The sequence below is a fragment of the Podarcis erhardii genome (assembly GCF_964252035.2).
Source record: "Podarcis erhardii genome assembly, chromosome: 5".
Lineage (NCBI taxonomy): Eukaryota > Metazoa > Chordata > Lepidosauria > Squamata > Lacertidae > Podarcis > Podarcis erhardii.
The window spans coordinates 95,831,457-95,842,913 of NC_138509.1; the positions used below are offsets into that span (position 1 = coordinate 95,831,457).

Sequence of the window (11,457 nt, forward strand, 5' to 3'; positions counted from 1 at the left end):
AAATCCACCACCAAAGCAATTTAGAGGCAGGGTTAAGGGGTTTAAAAGCTGTATTTTAACATTGTAAACATATGTTCTCTGATGTGATTCCTCGTGATCTTGTGGAAGTTAGCTTTCTTTTTTAAAAAAATAATATTTTATTAAGTTTTAACAATAAAGAAGTTATAAAACAACAAATAGAAAAAAAACACAAGAAAAATACAAAAACACAAAAATACAGAGATACAAAAGTACAAAAATACAAACATTTAACATAGAAAAAAAGAAAAACAAAAAATAAAAATCCCTCTTTTTTAATTTCTCATCTTTAGTTAATTTATTTTCCTGACTTCCTCACGCCTCCCTTTTTTGTATTCCATTTAAAAATTGGTTCAGCAAATTCATATCCTGCTAGTTTATCCTTAATTATTTTTCCTCACATATTATAGCTTCAAGTTTTCATCTATTATCAATCCAATCTTACATTTTACCTTATTACTAGAACCCCTTCATTTCATTTCAATGTCATCAACATTCAAAAATTTTACAATATTTCTGTAAGTAGATTTTAAATTTCTTCCAATCTTCTTCCACCAACTCTTCTCCCTGGTCTCGGATTCTGCTAGTCATTTCCGCCATTTCCATGTAGTCCATTACTTGCATCTGCCATTCTTCCAGGGTGGGTAGGTCTTGTGTCTTCCAATGCTTTGCGATGAGTATTCTTGCTGCTGCTGTAGCATACATAAAGAAAGTTCTATCCTTCTTTGGCACCAATTGGCCGACTATGCCCAGGAAAAAGGCCTCTGGTTTCTTCAGGAAAGTATACTTAAATACCTTTTTCATTTCATTATAGATCATCTCCCAGAAAGCCTTGAACCTTGGGCACGTCCACCAAAGGTGAAAGAATGTACCTTCAGTTTCTTTACATTTCCAGCATTTATTGTCGGGCAAATGATAGATTTTTGCAAGCTTGACTGGGGTCATGTACCACCTGTACATCATTTTCATAATATTCTCTCTCTTGTGGAAGTTAGCTTTCAAGTATAACATACTTAAAATTGTAGCCTCATTTTCATTTTCCAGTTTAGGATTCAGTTATGATTTGTACACAGAAAGTACAGTTCCTTCAAGAAATCACAAGGGACTTCTGGAATTAGCAGGTCTACGAAATACGAATGCATTTGTGTGTCTCTGGGGCATCCACTGAGGGCTCATTTTAGTTCATTTAGAAATGGGGGTCTATGTATTTTTACAAAAATTCTTTGTAAGCCTTTTGCTCTTCAGGCATCCTGAGTTAGCTTTAGTACAGCCTCCTTAGTTCAATGGGCACCAAGGGCTCCAGGTTGGGAAAGGATACTCTAAAATGTTTCCACAGTGCACTCAGCTCACATGCAGAACCCACAAGTTGTATTCCATGAACACTTACCCAGAGCAGACCCAGCAGAATTAATATTATTAATTAATTAATTAATTAATTAATGACTGGACAGATGACCATGCAAAGAACATCAGCTGTGCAACACAGTTTAAACACCTGCTGAAAAGGCTTATGCAGACAATTACGAACACATCTTTTCACAATTGTTGCCTGATTTCTAGTTTTAACATTTTAAAAACTTTTTTATTATATGATTTTATATATAATCTTTGTAAACTGCTCTGGTTTTTCATTTTGTTTTTAACTGACGAATGGTATATAAATATTTTTTAGAAATAAATAAAACAAATTGGTTTTGATGACAGCTTATTCAGACGATAAACAGTTTTAAAAGATGTACCTTCATGAAAGTATATTTTGAAAGCATGACCCCCCCCCAACTGCCATATGCCTCCAATGACTGGAAGTCAGAAAGGCCCAGCAGGGTAAAATTCATGTGAAAAGAGCCATTTCTGAAACTGCAGAATCAGAGTAATTCAAGATCCCATTTCCCACAACATTCCTCCGGCCTTCTCTTTCTCTCTCTTAGAATTTTTCTTGAATGTTCTCTCCCTAATGCTGTTTTGCTTTCTTCAAAGAAGCTGCCACCTGCCACCTGCTGGTTTTCCTGCCACTTATGAAGGCCATATCTTTAGAGATGCCTTCTGACACTTTATTCAAGTAGCCCAGAAATGTGGTCCTCCAGGCATGGATGGTTGATCCTGATATGTGTCACTCAAATAATTGAGATAAATTTGAAATCAAAGTTCACCATAGGCAAACTCTGAGCTTACCTCCCCGGGGCGCAAGCCTGGGCATTGTGTATGGAGGTCCTGGGCTGCCCAGATGACAGCCTCGCTGGTGTGGTCCAAAGGAAAGCAGAGCCATACATTTGGCACCAGCTTGGCTGCAGGAGTTGCCAGAGATAGGAGTATAAGGTGCCAGCCAACCATCTTAGGGACTCCACTCTGGATTTGTGTAGGTTTTATGCCTTAGCCTTAGAGGAAGGCACCCTTGGCAAATCCACACCGTGATCAGCTCCTGCCCAGAAACCAATGTCCCCACTGTGGAAGGATCCAGAATTGGCCTCCACAGTCACTTACGGACTCATTGTTAAAACCGTGTTTATGGAAGACAATCTTTTTTATATATATATAGAATATTTATTAAAGTTTTCAGAAACAATACAATGAAAAACCAAAAAGAAAAAACAACAAAAACACAAAAATACAAAAATAAAAACAACAACAAAAACACATAGGGTTTCCGTTACTTATTTTCTTTTAACTTATTTTCCAAACCTCCTCATACCCCCCTTTCTTGTATTCCAATTGAAATTGTTAATTCAGCAAATCCTCACCGTTAGTTTTTACTTATTTCTAACCCTTATTTTTCATATCTCTTAAACATTACAGCTGGAAACCACTTAATTTCTGTCCAACATCATTCTAACATTCATTAATTTTACAATATTTCTGCAAATAGTTTTTAAACTTCTTCCAGTCTTCTTCCGCCGACTCTTTTCCCTGGTCTCGGATTCTGCCGGTCATTTCTGCCAGTCCCATATAGTCCATCATCTTCATCTGCCATTCTTCCAGAGTGGGTAAATCTTGTGTCTTCCAATATTTTGCAATGAGTATTCTTGCTGCTGTTGTGGCATACATAAAAAAAGTTCTATCCTTCTTTGACACCAATTGGCCAACCATGCCTAGGAGAAAGGCCTCTGGTTTCTTCAAGAAGGTATATTTAGATACCTTTTTCATTTCATTATAAATCATTTCCCAGAAAGCCTTAATCCTTGGGCACGTCCACCAAAGGTGAAATAATGTACCTTCAGTCTCTTTACATTTCCAACATTTATTATCGGGCAAGTGATAAATTTTTGCAAGCTTGACTGGGGTCATGTACCACCTATAAATCATTTTCATAATATTCTCTCTTAAGGCATTGCATGCCGTAAATTTCATACCGGTGGTCCATAACTATTCCCAGTCAGCAAACATAATATTATGTCCAACATCCTGTGCCCATTTAATCATAACATACTTCACCGTTTCATCCTGAGTGTTCCATTTAAGCAGCAAGTATACATCCTTGACAAAATCTTAGTTTTGGGTTCTAACAATTCTGTTTCTAGTTTTGATTTTTCCACCCGGAATCCAATTTTCTTGTCCAATTTGTATACCTCCATTATCTGATAATAATGAAGCCAATCTCGCACTTTGTTTTTTAGTTTCTCAAAGCTCTGCAATTTCAGTTTATCTCCCTCTTGTTCCAAAATTTCCCAATATTTCGGCCATTTGGCCTCCATATTGAGTCTCTTAAAGGCTTTCGCTTCCATTGGTGACAACCACCTCGGGGTTTTATTTTCCAATAAGTCTTTATATCTTATCCAAACATTAAACAAAGCTTTCCTGACAATATGGTTTTTAAATGCTTTATGTACTTTAACCTTGTCGTACCACAAATATGCATGCCACCCAAAAGCATTATTAAATCCTTCTAAGTCCAAAATGTCTGTGTTCTCAAGAAGCAGCCAGTCTTTCAGCCAACAGAATGCTGCTGATTCATAATAGAGTTTAAAGTCTGGCAGGGCAAATCCACCCCTTTCCTTTGCGTCAGTTAATATCTTAAATTTTATTCTGGGCTTCTTGCCCTGCCAGACAAATTTTGAGATATCTTTCTGCCACTTCTTGAAACAAACCATCTTGTCCACAATTTGCAATGTTTGAAACAAAAACAACATTCTAGGCAATACATTCATCTTTAAAACTGCAATTCGACCCAACAAGGAAAGCTTCAAATTTGACCAAGTTTCTAAATCTTTTTTCACTTCCATCCAACATTTTTCGTAGTTGTCCTTAAATAAGTTCCCATTTTTTGCTGTCATATTAATCCCCAGGTATTTCACTTTCTTAACCACCGTCAAACCTGTCTCATTCTGAAACCTCTCTTTTTCAATTGATGTCAATTTTTTCTCTAAAACCTTAGTTTTTAATTTGTTCAGTTTAAATCCTGCCACCTGACCAAATTCTTGAATTAGTTCTAAAACCCTTTTAGTACTAGATTCTGGCTCCTGTAACGTCAATACTAAGTCATCTGCAAATGCTCTCAATTTGTACTGTTTAGCTCCGACCTGTATACCTTCAACCAACTGGTCCCTTCTAATCATGTTCAGCAAAACCTCCAGGACCAATATGGAAGACAATCTTACTGAGCGACGAGTGATCGCCAAAGAAGAAAGAAGAAGATTTCTTAGCCTTTTCTTCTGAAGATGTCCTGCAAGGCAGTGGAGGTTTAGCGTCAGAGTTCTTTCTCCTAGGTGGGCTACCTTCCCTGGTTGACAAGCCCCATCTGCCTCTCACTTCCCTCTACAGCATCTGCAGAAACTGCCTTCAAGACCATTGGACCCACTCTTGGTCTCATTCGCTCAATCCGCCAGAGTTTGCCTTCGCATGCTGGGGAAGTCCCTAACTCACTGAGAACTTGAGACTCATTGGCTCCCTCACCTGGTTGTGCCATCCAGTCAAAGCCGTTTCCAGAGGTGTGGCTGCTGACAGCTTCTAGGAGCTTCTAGGAGCTACAGGTGATAGCTGATTGCAGGGTGGGGACCAAAACTACCCCCGAAGTAGCATGTGTATTCTCCACCAAAGGTACTACCCCTCCCCTCACACCTCATACACCTTAAGGGTACAGATGCAATTATTTGGGACTATAGGGCTGTGCTACAGAGAGTGAAATGGAGTGAAGGAAGACTATCAGGGCCTGACCAAGTTGTGTTTAGGTGACCCCACATTTGAACTCTTCCCTGGTCTCCTTGCTGGCCCTAGTAGGACCAACTTGGCCAGTTAGCCCTGGTATCATTTGATATTTACTAACTGGAGTGTTTTTTTCTCCCCAAAATGACCCTTGAATTTTTGAATTTTATTGACATTGATGCTGCATTTATGTTGTGTTTTATGCTGTTTTTAAGTCGCATTTTAATCAATGTTTTATATTTGCTGTTAGCCGCCCTGAGCCCGGTTTTTAAACTGGGAAGGGCAGGGTATAAATAAAAAAATATTATTATTATTATTAATAATAATAATCTAAATTCACCAGCCAGGGACCGCTCTTTAGCACTGAGTCAGAGGAAATGTCAATTTAGGTTCTCTGCAGATTGCTGTTCACTCTGGTTGAGCTTTAAGGAGTGGGTTTTGATAGGGAAAGCTACAGAGCACTGGCTGTGCCTGGAAGGAACAGAGGAAAGGTAAGGATGGATAAGCCCTGACTCTGAAATCTGGCAAGACTGAGGCTCTGTGAGCAGGTGGTCCAGATAATTCTTCCATTGCCTTCTTTGCATGGGGATGTACTACCTTTGAAATAGCAGGTTCATAGTCTAGAGGTGCTCCTTGATCCATCTTCCTTACTAAATGCACAAGTTACATCTATTATTATTATTATTATTATTATTATTATTATTATTATTATTACAGATAGGTAGCCGTGTTGGTCTGCCATAGTCAAAACAAAACAAATTCCTTCCAGTAGCACCTTAAAGACCAACTAAGTCAGTTCTTGGTATGAGCTTTCGTGTGTATCTGAAGAAGTGTGCATGCACACGAAAACTCATACCAAGAACTTACTTAGTTGGTCTTTAAGGTGCTACTGGAAGGAATTTGTTTTGTTATTATTATTATTATTATTATTATTATTATACCCTGTCCATCTGACTGGGTTGCCCCATCCACTCTGGGCAGCTTCCAACATATATAAAAGCACAATAAAACATTAAAGATTAAAAAACTTCCCTATGCAGGACTGCCTTCAGATGTCTTCTAAAGGTTACACAGTGGTACGCTTCAGGTTACAGACTCCGCTAACCCAGAAATATTACCTCAGGTTAAGAACTTTGCTTCAGGATGAGAACAGAAATTGTGCAGCGGCGCCGCGGTGGCAGCAGGAGGACCCATTAGCTAAAGTGGTGCTTCAGGTTAAGAACAGACCTCCAGAACGAATTAAGTTCTTAACCTGAGGTACCACTGTATAGTTACTCATCTCCTTGACATCTGAAGGCAGGGCATTCCACAGGGCAGGCGCCACTACCGAGAAGACCCTCTGCCTGTTTCCCTGTAACTTCACTTCCAACAGTGAGGGAACCACCAGAAGGCCCTTGGAGCTGGACCTTGGTGTCCAGGCTGAACAATGTGCGTGGATATGCTCCTTCAGTGGCTAGGAGTGCTTTTTACCAGCTGGACCAGGACAGCCTGACCACTGTAATGGGGTGGGGGGAGCTGGCTGAAGAAGGGATGGGTGGTTTTGTTTTGTTGTTCTGTGTCCGTTTAAGACACACCCAATCAGGCTGCAATCCTACACACTTATCAGGAACAAAATTAAAAATTCCTTCTAGTAGCACCTTAGAGACCAACTAAGTTTGTTATTGGTATGAGCTTTCATGTGCCTGCATGTAGCACCCTGCTTGTGGTTAACGCTTAGCTGGAATGAAATATTCAACGCAGCAATAGAGAAATTAAAATAATAATTTATTTGTCAGACAAATAAATGATAGGCACAGTGGTATATGGTTTCCAAAGCTCTGCCTGCCCTCCAGCCCTGATGGCCAGCACTTATATTTCCTCAACCCAGCCCCCTTGCTCCTCCTTTGGCTGCCTCTGTCCAATCAGCCTGGTTGAAATTCCTATTGGCTGTTTGCTAGAACCAATCATAAAAGATACACCCATTTCCTATTACCTTTTATGGGAGACAAAGAACTATATTTCCTTCTATCCATAAATGGCAGACAAGTAGCCATATATCTTACATTTGCCTCGACAAGGCACCTTAATTACCAGATCACCTGTTGCCCCTGTTGCCCCTGCATTCCAAAACAAATGGCTAAAACAAATGGCTCGTGGTATTAAGTTCTATCTAAACAGAGATCTTACTATTTACCAACTCTTAATTAGTGTTTTTGCAGCTTGATTGTATTCTGTAATATGTAGGGTCAGTGTAACCTTTGCTCCCAGCCTGTATTTCCCTTTTTCAACTTTGAGCAACTTCTCTCCTGCTTCTGCTATAAATCAGGGGGGCCCTTGTCCAGGAGTACTTAGTACTTAGCCAGCTGGTTTTCTGCCTGGCATGAAACATTTGCAAATCTTTAAGCTCATTTTAAAATACAGGCCTTGATCAGATGCCTCATGCACACTCCTGGTGTATCTGAAGAAGTGTGCATGCACACAAAAGCTCATACCACTAATAAACTTAGTTGGTCTCTCAGGTGCTATTGGAAGGAATTTTTTAAATTTGTTTCGACTACGGCAGACCAACACAGCTACCTACCTGTATCTAGACATATCAGGAAGTAAACCTACTTATTGGGGCCTGTCCAACTCTACAATACTATGATTATAAGTAGACTTGTGTAAGAACAATCAGTTACTGTGGGATAAAATCACTCCTGCCCACATAACCTTATGCAATGGTGGCACACGTATGAGGGTGGTGAGGATGGCAATTACAAATTAGAAGCACATCCTTAATGCGGCTGGTCTCCAAGTGAGTTTACATGGGATTAAACCTTCACCCTGTTAGGAATTGTGTTTAGCACTGGGGCTCAGTTAAGTAACCGAGTTTCAACCCTAGATGGCAGAAGCAACCTAGCCTGTAAAATTCCCTTTAAAACAGTTTGCAGGTGGTGAAAGAGCATATAGTAACTAACAGCACCATCCTAACCATAATCCAAAATGGACAGATTTGCCCATTTCTACTCATGTTGATAGTGGGGCATGAGGTGTGGGGTGTGTGTGTGTGTGTGTGTGTGTGTGTGTGTGTAAGATGCAGCACTCCCCCTCTTTGCTGGCCTTGACGTGGACTCCACTGAGGCAGAAGCCCAGCTTCCATCTATGTAGGTTGTAAGCAATCACTGACAGCCCTCCATCATACTTGTCATTATGTGATTGAAAAACAAAATGCAATGTAATGTTTCACCCTGAAGAAACAAAAGGAGACACAAATTCTGTTCAAACTTGTCAGCAGGCAGAAGTTGATAGCAACCCATCCTCTCATAGATCCAGCAATTAAACTGGAGATAATTTATTCCACCTGAACAAATCCCTGTGAGACAATTTTACAGTCGTACCTTGGTTCTTGAACGCCTTGGTACTCGTATATTTCGACTCCTGAACGCCGCAAACCCGGAAGTACGTGTTCTGGTTCGCTAACGTTTTTCAGAAGCCGAACGTCCGATGTGGCTTCTGCTTGACTGCAGGAATCTCCTGTAGCCAATCGGAAGCCACGCCTTGGTTTCGGGAATCGAACGGACTACTGGAACAGATTAAGTTCAAGAACCAAGGTACCACTGTAATTAAGTTCTTCAGTAAATGGCGGGGACAGCAGAGGTTGATGCATGTAAGTCCAAGTGCTATAGCATACAACTAGATAAGAGTTCTGTGCTGAGGAAAGCTCTGAATTGTAGCATTCAAGTTGTCGCTGTTATTTATTACAATCTTTTACCTGCCCTTCACCCTGAGTTCCAAAGTTGGGTTACAACAATTAAAACTCAATATTAATGTTAAAATGCAATATTACACAATGATGATGATGATGATGATGATGATGATGATGATGATTTATACCCCATCCATCTGGCTGGGTTTCCCCAGAAAAACAACTTTACATTATAAAAATAAGGTGGGTTCTAAAAATATACGCATCTCACGTATCAAAAACTAGGGTAAAGAGGTGGGAGGGAGTTAGGGACCGCTACAAATAATGCCTTTCCTGGGCTGCCACCACCCCAAGCTTCTGAGGGCAGTGGAACAACCCATTTTTGTGGTTAGCAAACCCAGTTTTGTACTTTGTATACACCAGGTGGCAGCTTGCCTTCTTCAATATTCATCAAGTAAATTATTTGCTCCTTCTTGCTACTCCTGCTATTTTCAAAAGGACTATTTCCAGAAGGAAATAGAAAATTGTGAAGAAGATTTTATGTGTAGGCTACTACAGGACACCTGTGGTGACCTCATTACGGCCAGCTTGATCAGTTATTTAGTTTCTTATCTGATCCATAGGAGCAGGTCAGGTCATGCGTAACATCAACAGCTTTTCCATCAACAGGAAATGAACGGGTTTAAAACCACAGTGGCTATGCGTTCATTTCCTGTTTATAGTGTGCCTGCAACCCTTAGAAACTTGTAGTGCTCACAGAGACTGGGGTGGCATATAACAGCTCATCCTTTATCAAATAATACACTCACAGCTCAGAACATAGATCTGACCAAATAGTTTATTCAGCTAATCCCTTGCCGTCTCTGAAACACACAGGAGAACTGCAAGAAATCGGTCCCGGATACTTGTGCACAAGCAATGAATGAGGAACAATGAATATTTGCTAGGCTGGTGGTAACTTATAATAATAATAATAATAATAATAATAATAATAATAATAATAATAATAATTTATTATTAATACCCCACCAATCTGGCTGAGTTTCCCCAGCCACTCTGGGCGGCTCCCAATCAAGTATTAAAAACAATACAGTATTAAATATTAAAAACTTCCCTGAACAGGGCTGCCTTCAGATGTCTTTTAAAGATAGGATAGCTACTTATTTCCTTCACATCTGAAGGGAGGGTGTTCCACAGGGTGGGCGCCACTACCAAGAAGGCCCTCTGTCTGGTTCCCTGTAACCTTACTTCTCGCAATGAGGGAACCGCCAGAAGGCCCTCAGCGCTGGATCTCCGTGTCCGGGCTGAACGATGGGGGTGGAGACGCTCCTTCAGGTATACAGGACCAAGACCGTTTAGGGCTTTAAAGGTCAGCACCAACACTTTGAATTGTGCTCGGAAATGTACTGGGAGCCAATGCAGATCTCTCAGAACCGATGTTATGTGGTCCCGGCGGCCACTCCCAGTCATCAGTCTAGCTGCCACATTCTGGATTAATTGCAGTTTCCAGGTCACCTTCAAAGGTAGCCCCACGTAGAGCGCATTGCAGTAATCCAAGCGGGAGATAACTAGAGCATGCACCACTCTGGCGAGACAGTCCGCGGGCAGGTAGGGCTGTTAGACAGCTGCCCTGGACACAGAATTAACCTGCACCTCCATGGACAGCTGTGAGTCCAAAATGACTCCCAGACTGCGCACCTGGTCCTTCAAGGGCACAGTTACCCCATTCAGGACCAGGGAGTCCCCCACACCCGCCCGCCCCCTGTCCCCCAAAAACAGTACTTCTGTTTTGTCAGGATTCAACCTCAATCTGTTAGCTGCCATCCATCCTCCAACCGCCTCCGGGCACTTACCCAGGACCTTCACCACCTTCACTGGTTCTGATTTAAAGGAGAGGTAGAGCTGGGTGTCATCTGCATGCTGATGAACACCCATTGATCCCATGTAACAGGACTAGACAGAACTCTAGCACTCTCCCGCCCCGGCCCTACTCCCACGGTGGAGTCTACCTCCTTCTGAATCTGAGCGACTTTAACTGCAAAAAACTTTGCAAAAGCATTGCAGGAGATCTTGGGGTCCCTACCAGGCCCTGGTGGTACAGGTGGTTCCGATAGATTATGAACCACCTGAAAAAGTCTCCTGCTGCTGTTTTCTGCAGATGCAATGGAGGCGGCAAAGAAGGCCCTCTTCGCCGTCGCCATTGCCACTTGGTAGGCTCGACATTGAGCTCTAGCCCGTGTCCGGTCTGATTCAGAGTGAGTTTTCCGCCACCAGCGCTCTAGCCGTCTCAATGATTGTTTCATCACCCTCAGCTCCGGGGAAAACCACACGGCTGTCCGGGCTCCGTGCAATCAGAGAGGGCACTTCGGAGCCAGTCAGTCAATAGCCTTGGTTAACTCCGCATTCCAGCGGACCACCAGGGAATCAGCTGAGAGGCCATCAACTTGGGATAAAACATCCCCTACCACTCTCTGGAAACCAATTGGATCCATTAAGTAGTGGGGGCGGACCATCCGAATCGGTCCCACCTCCCTGCAGAGGGGAAGGGTCGTGGAGAAGTCCAGTTGCACCAGGAAGTGATCTGACCATGGCACTTCTTTTGTTTCACTTTTAGTTAGTGTCAGATCACCAACATC

The 11,457-nt window shown here is 41.7% G+C and overlaps 1 protein-coding gene across 1 annotated transcript in view; it reads right to left on the reverse strand.

Moving 5' to 3' along the window:
- LOC309342195 (cytochrome P450 2J2-like) overlaps positions 1-11,457 on the reverse strand; it is a 65,978-nt gene that overhangs the window by 41,535 nt on the left and 12,986 nt on the right. The window lies entirely within an intron of this gene.